Below are 8,134 nucleotides of genomic sequence, written 5' to 3'. Positions count from 1 at the left end.
ATATAGATAAAAAATGAATGATATAAAATAATGAAATTTTAAAATAAGAAAAACAATATCATAAATTTTTATTAGTGGTAATAAAATAATTTAACTTTGATTTTCAACTGATCATAGTTTAAATTTTTTAATGTGTTACTGGATTTTAGAATGGAAGTAAATTTTAAAATCATGGCAGAATAAACAAAAATTTATGTAATGTATTTATAAAATTTTGAACATGAAAAATAAAAATTGAAAGTGAAATATTAGTTTATAACATGATCATAAAGAAAAAAACAAATTTGATATTTCATAAATTGAATCAAATGCTTTTAATCCAAAATTGAGTATTGAAAGATAGATTATACTAATACAGTATGTTAATTTTTAAAGTTATTTTATATGAAAATACGGAAAATATATAATATGGGAAATCTAAACGTATATATATTAGTATAGAAGTGATCATAACGATACATAAATTACGTCAAATTCAAAAAAAAAACCTTAAAAAATATATGGAAATATATAAAAAGATAATATAAAAAATAAAAATAACAAACAAAAACATGAAAAACCAAAATAAATAGATAATAAACAACAGATAGCCAAATCAATAAATAAAAATACAACAATATGCGCAAAACCCACAAATCATTCTCAAGATTTGGGCCAACATTTTAAAAGGACCCACAATATTAACATCATATAGATCTATATTTGGTGGAATTCTTAATAACACATTTTTCTTACGATTCTCCATAATACTTCCGTTTACGCCTACACCATCGATTTATACTATACACACTTAATTTCTCAACTGCTATCAAAACTAAAATAAAATAGATTATGAGTTAGAAAATAAAAGTATGCTATATTGGAGAAAATAAGTACAAAATAAAATACAAATCAATTACTCATAAACAATGTAATAAAACTTTCGCGCGTAGCGCGGGCAATCGACTAGATGAATAACTTTTCGAATTGAGAAGGGCAGTTTTTGTAAATTTTGAACCCAATAACTAATTATCCCATCGGATTTCGGTTTGCTCGCGCGTTGACCAAGGGATTAATCCGTATGTAAAACACATTGTGATTTTTTAAAAAATTTCTTTTAATAAATAGGCATCTCTACAAAGAGAGTATTAATCGGACTGGCCCAAACAAAATAGTGCCCTGAACCGTTTATGGTGCATCTCTTCTATAAATGTGATTTTTTCATTTACCAAATGAGACCAAAAAAAAAAAAAAACTACTCCAATGGTTGATAAGTTTAGACCTGATTTTGCCAAACTTTACATATACGATGAACAGCCTAAGAAGTTTGTATGGGATAGTACCAACGCACAATGGCAAATGTATCTATCAAAGGAAACAAAATGGTACATATGTTTTATTCTTTCGAAATCGTTGTTTTAGTAATATGTTTTCTCATCAGTCGTATGTCTTAGGTTCAGTTATTCTATATTGCAGTGTCATTTAAACATTTCACCGAGTAGTACTTATACCAATAAGGATCTACTTTTAAGGTTCAAAATCTTCACAAGCTGGAAATGAGAAGTTATCTTACACCTTTCCATGTCAAGGGATGTTCCCATGTTAGAAAGAATCAAAGAGACGAAATAGAGACCCTATTCAAGTTTCTTACAATAAGGGAGTTCGAGAAGAATGATAGGAGAAGGCTTCAAGCTATTCTTTAGTTCCATGCTCTTTATGTTCGGATTGCAATCACCCTTACCGGATTGATAAAATATTTTATAACTTTCTATACTATATTTTTCTATGCTTTATGTTCCATGTTTTTATTCTGAAATCAAATTCCCATTCCATATATGCAAAAACGTTTATTAATAAAAAGAAATATTATTGAATCTACGTTTAAATTATATAAAATTTTCTCATCTTCAAAAACTTTTATAAATTTAAAAATTAATTTGGCATATTAAATCCACGAAATAATGTCAACATTATATAGGTTACGTTTATATATAAAAAATGGTTTATTGTACCATAATTGGACTACAAGTACAATGGGATTTGAAAACTTAATCATCAATTAAGTCCAACTAATTATTCTCAATCATCTAAACCGCTAATTCCGTTATCTATATATATAAAGTTAGCTTTTCTCTCTTCTCATGATTCCACCTAAGCATCCACCTAAGCCACATTTTTGTTTTTACATTAAAATAAATTTAAATCATTCATTTAGTGCATATTTATGTTACATATATAATTAATAGAAAATTTATATAAATAAAAATAAATTATGTAAATTAAATGAAATGTTAAAATAAAAAATACATTAATTTTTTATTAGTTATAATAATATAATTCAACTTTCATTTTAAATCGATCATAGTTTAAAATTTTTAAATGTGTTACTGAGTTTTAGAATGGAAGAAAATTTTAAATTTATGGTAGAATAAAAAACATTTATGTAATTGTATATATAAAATTTTAAAGAGGAAAAATAAAATTGAAAGTGAAATATTAGTTTATAACATGATCAAAAAGAAAAAAATGATATTTCATAAATTGAATCAAATGCTTTTAATCCAAATTTGAGTATTGTTAGATAATAATTAAAAAGAAAATAATCATAATTTGTTATGAAAATAAATTAGAAAATAGATAATAAAATATCACAATATGAATTAAAAATTAACAAAAAAATTTATAAACTTCCTGCACGCAGCGCGGATCAACTGCTAGTATATTATATAGGTCAAGTATAGTTTAAACCGCAATAAATAAAGCTCAAGTTTTGAGTTCTCTGACTGCTTAACCACTATAAATGTTGGTTAGATTCAAACTATTATAGTGAGGTTTCTTATGTTTTTTTTTAATTAAATAGATGATTATATATTCATTGAAGGTCTATAATTTGTTTTATAAAGAAAAAAAGTTGTATGGTTAGTTCTTAGTTGTCACCGAATATTATTTACTCGTATTCCTAATAATTATCTATCAACTATTGTAGTTGCCATATAAGATCCGAGTTGTGTATGCTGCAAGAGTAAACCGACATAAGCACTAGAGTTTCAATATATAAGGGAAACTAGGGTTAAAGAAACATGATGGATGATGTATGTAAAATGTCACACGCTGGAGGCTAGTTGTAGCCGCAAGGCATAACGCAGGGCGTAGTGCTGAGAGCATGCACATGGCGTTGTGTAGAGAGCATGCAACAGTGCTCTGAACCCTGAGAAAGGAGCAGTAGCTAGGCTGGGGCCGAGGGCTGAGAGCTGAACATGACCTAGTCTAGGTTTAAGTTGTCTCCATGACACTTTGATGAGAGACAAATGGTGGAGCTGTTTCTTGGGGGTTCAGTGAGGTGTTTCCGTGGTGAAACATGGAAGGGAGAGTTGAATCAGAGACAGAGAGAGAAAGGAAGAAGAAAAGCATCTAAGAAAGTAAACATGTGTCTTTACCTATGTTTTCTTCTTCAGGATTCTTTGTTGTTGCTCTCTAAGCTTTGTATATGAAACATAGTGTAAGCGCTTGTTAGAGCGTTGTGTAAATCTAACTGATTGATAGTAGATGTTTATGGGAGAAGGTTCCCACACGAGATGTACCCTCACGCAGAGGGGAACTCATTAAATCTTTGTGTTATGTTTATGTCTTGTTATTGATCTATGATCCAAAGAGGAGTTGGGACAAAGTCGTGGTCTGCGATTCATACAAAGATGAATTGGGGTATGCGATTCTCAACAAGTGGTATCAGAGCCATGTTGAGGATTTCATAGACTAAGGCATGACGTTGTAAGCATACAAGGAGGATCCAGAGACTGTTGTAAAAGACTCATGATCATGAAAGTATTCTTGGTCGAAGGCTAAATCAATTATGGGGTTGGTCTAAGGTGGAGTTATCTGTAGTATTTGATTAAGGTTCATGGATTCATGTGTTAAGCTGATCATTAGCTCATGGCTGTGAAGAGAAAATCGAAGCATCATCCAAAAGGCTCAAACTTATTAAAACAAGCATTGAGTTTTCTGCTGAAATCACAAGGTATATGTGATGTTTTGTTTTTAAGCTTCTAAATACTCGAAATTGTTTCAAGTAAGGAATCTAGACACTAGAAGAACACAAGGATGTAGATGTTTTTAACTAGTAGAAAGTTAAGATTGTAATTTGTTGAAGGTACAACTACAAAAAGTCACAAAAAGTCACAAAGTCACAAACAAAAAGTCAAAAATGTGACTATTAGGAATTTTTAACTTTTGAGATTGCTCATATCTTTTAGGTTGTCTAAGACTTACCTAATTGCCTTGATAGCCCTAAACTCCCATTTTTCGGTGAGAAGAATACTTTGCGACAAGACAACCTGAAGATCTTATCAACATGGTAGACACTCGTATAGTATCCCATAACCCCTTTTCTTTTTCTTGTGTTTTTTTGTTTCCAGTTTCAATTTTCTTTTATAGCGTTTCTTATAAACATCTCAATTAGCTAGGATCAAAATATGGAGAAATTTAGATTCCCTCCAAGACTTCAACTATAGCGTACAATGATTAGCTATAGCGTGTCCATTGTCCGTCCATAATAGTTTGGACTGGACAAGCCCATGGACGGCCCGCCCAATTGACAGCTATAACTTCAAGACCGCTGATTTCCCTATCAAACTCTTGAAAGGACTTCTTGAGGTGTGTCTTCTCAATTTTTTATAGATAATGGCATCTCTGTAACTGCAGTTCCGAGTATAATAAGTTCCAGGTGCTTGACAGTTGGCACAATGTGACTGTTTAATACAGCTTTGGTGTTGAAGTATTTACCTAATCTGGTTTCAATTCTGGTTTGTTGTCTTAGTAGGGATGAGGACAAAGCTCATAAAGAGTAAACAAGCTGGCCAAAACTATTAAAGAGGAAGAGGTCTGTTCTTGCCTCTATCCAAAAGTTGTGTCTGTGTGATCAGTTGTATGATTATGTGAGATGAAGGATGAAGCCCAGTGAGAGAATATTTTCATTGGCTAATGGAGAACAGCGTCTGATACGTAATCTTGAACCATTAGTTGGTATAATTTTGATGATGAAATGTAACATTCTGGTTTTATAGCATAAATATATTCTAATGATTCTCTACTATTTCTATGAAGCGGGATAAGCTAAAAGGATACTCAAATATACAGTATTACGCCTTCTAGCTAGACTATAAGAGTAATGATGTCATGGGTTTATAACCAAGTTAGCCAAAAACTGTTCTTCATGGCTCTTTTGTTGAACTTGTGTTTTAAGGTTTACTGATGAATGCGAAGGAGGAATTGAAACTGAATCACGCACATTTTTTTCATGTGCATACTATGTGAGGAGCAGATAGATAATCTTGTTCCCTAGGTTCTATGGTTTTGTCTTAAGTTACCGTTTGCAATGTCTCAAAACCCTTTAGTATCAAATAACAACATTCAATGTTTTTGTCACAGTATGAAGAAAATACAATTGAGATGATCTTGGAAGAAGCAACACAAGAGAGACACAATGCAAAGTAAGACTGTGGTTAGTATTATGTTGTATGATCTATCTAATTGTTTACGGCTAAAGGAAGAGGTAGTCTTGGTTTTGTAATACCCCAAGCATGAGGTTTCGAAATATAATAGACCCATGAAAATACAAACATCACTAAACCCATTTCTTTAGTATATATCTCAGTGATCAAGGAGATATAATAGACCTTTTGTGTAACGTGTCAATGGCTCACAGATTCTCTATGTCTTGATTCTACTTAAGAGAGATCAGAAATATTGGTCATACTTGGAAGTAGACCAATGTAGACTCACTCAAGTACATCAGAGAATCATTGGCTCAAAATAGTAATCATGGATCGGCCTGACCATAATCTCTAGGTATAATTCCACATTGTCGACTTTTAGATTTATGTTCTTAAAATCTTGCGTTTAGACTCTAATGATTTCAAAATATTTGGTTTGCAGTTCAAAGCATCTTGAATCAAGTGATTATAACAAGATGGCTAGCTATTAAGGTTATGATACCTTATATTATAACTAGTTTAGTACGAGTTATCTTTATTTAAAATTAAATTAAAATTAAAATTTATTATACCTTATAAAAAATTAATTTCTAATTTTTTTTTGGAAAAAAATAAGAGAAATTAATTTCATTTGGAAAGAGATTTTATTTGGTTTGAAGTATCAAATAAACATGTAGATATATATATCTCTTAAAATTCGTTATTAAACGTTAATTATAAAAATCTAGTAATGTCAAATTGACAATCACCAAAACATTTGGGAGCTATTTGGGAGCTATTCACCATTACTCATAATATTGCTAAAATATTTTATAAAATCTTAATTTAGCAATTATCCTCTAAAACATGATTATACCATTTTGTAAAAAATTATATTTCTTAACTTTCAATTTTTCAAAAAAGCATTCTCAGACTATGAAAATTAATTAATTATTATTTAATATGATGGTAAAGTTCTTTCAAATTAACATCAATATAAAATATGATGTTAAATACAAATATAGTCATTTGTAAATAAATTAATATAAACAACGCAAATAAACATAAAGATTCTAAAATAAATTATAGAATCGTTGAGGAAAACATTAAAAAATCTTTCAAATACGAATTATACAAAACTACATATTTTTTAAAAAAATATTTTTGAAAATTACTATATTCCAATTTATATTGAACTTTGTTATCTTTAATTGAAGGTAAAAATATTATTTTCGAAAATATTTTATTCACCCTTATGTATTAGACAATGAAATTGCTCAATGGCATAATACATTCATACAGAAATTAAAAATTAAACAAATATAACATATTATAAAATAAAAATCATGAATAAAATTATGTATTTAGTTAAACTCAAAATCTAATTTATTTGTAAAATGTAAATCCTAATTCTCCTTTATGAACCCAGACTGAGAAATAACCTTGTTTAATTGTAAAACAGAAATCTCACTCTTCTTTAATAAACCCAAACCGATAAATAATCTCGTTAAATTATAAAATCTAAACTATAATGCTCATTTATAAACTCAATATATAACCCTTATATAAATATCAATTTTTTACTATTTAATTTATCAAAAATACCCTTTTTCCATACCACTTTTTAAAAATATTCTTATTTCAAACTTTATAAAAAACCACTATAAATGTTGAAATGTATCCAAATATGTGTGTAAACTTATAAATATACACACAAATTACCTTTATATATGTTTAAATTTTTATATATCTTTCATAAATAACGTAAAATAAATTATAAATACCTTTCAAACCCCTTATAAACCCTTTTAAAAACCACTTAAAAACCTTATAAAACTTGTAAAAACGATTTAAACCTTTTAAACATTATAAAACATTTGTATCAAATTTCCAAGTATATAGAAGTATCTTATAAACCACATAAAACTTTATAATTTTTCATATTTAAACATGGGTATTTTTGAAAATGGATAGATAAAGGAGGTATTTTTGAAAAGGGGTATACCAAAAGGGGTATTTCTCAAAAATTCTCTTTAATTTTTTATAATTATTTTTTAATGTTGTTTAAAAATTATATTTGTATCTTAATATTAACAAAATTAGATATAACATGTTGCGACATCTTATGTTTTTACTTGACACTTATCATGATCACGTGAGTTAGTAAATTTAAAAACCAAGTTTCCACATATAATCTCGAAATTGACATAACTGAAATTAGGTTATTTGTTTAATTTTATTAATAATTTTTAATATATAATTCTTTATAATATTTATTTTATATATTTCTTTTTTTTGATAGGGTTAATAATACTTCTATTTTACCCAAATATTAACAACATTAGTTACGACACGTGTCAACATCTTAACGTTTATAATTGACACGTGTCACGATCTTGTTAATGGCTGACTTAGAAAATCAAGGTTTATATAATAAGATATAAACATTAACAGTCAAAAGAAAAAATCATAATGTACTAAAAATTAAAAAATAAAACATTAAAATCTCAAAAATTAATTTACAAAAAAACAAAGGGAATATGTATTTTCAAATTTATACACTTAAAGAAAAACTTAAATGGAAAACTTCCTAAATTATATACCCTAACCATTATTACTAAACTATAAACCTCATTCAGAAGTCTAAATTGAATATATATATATATATATATATATATATATATATG

Source organism: Capsella rubella, unplaced genomic scaffold, assembly GCF_000375325.1.
Source record: "Capsella rubella cultivar Monte Gargano unplaced genomic scaffold, Caprub1_0 scaffold_2, whole genome shotgun sequence".
In the NCBI taxonomy this organism is placed as follows: Eukaryota; Viridiplantae; Streptophyta; class Magnoliopsida; order Brassicales; family Brassicaceae; genus Capsella; species Capsella rubella.
This window is presented reverse-complemented; position numbering follows the sequence as displayed.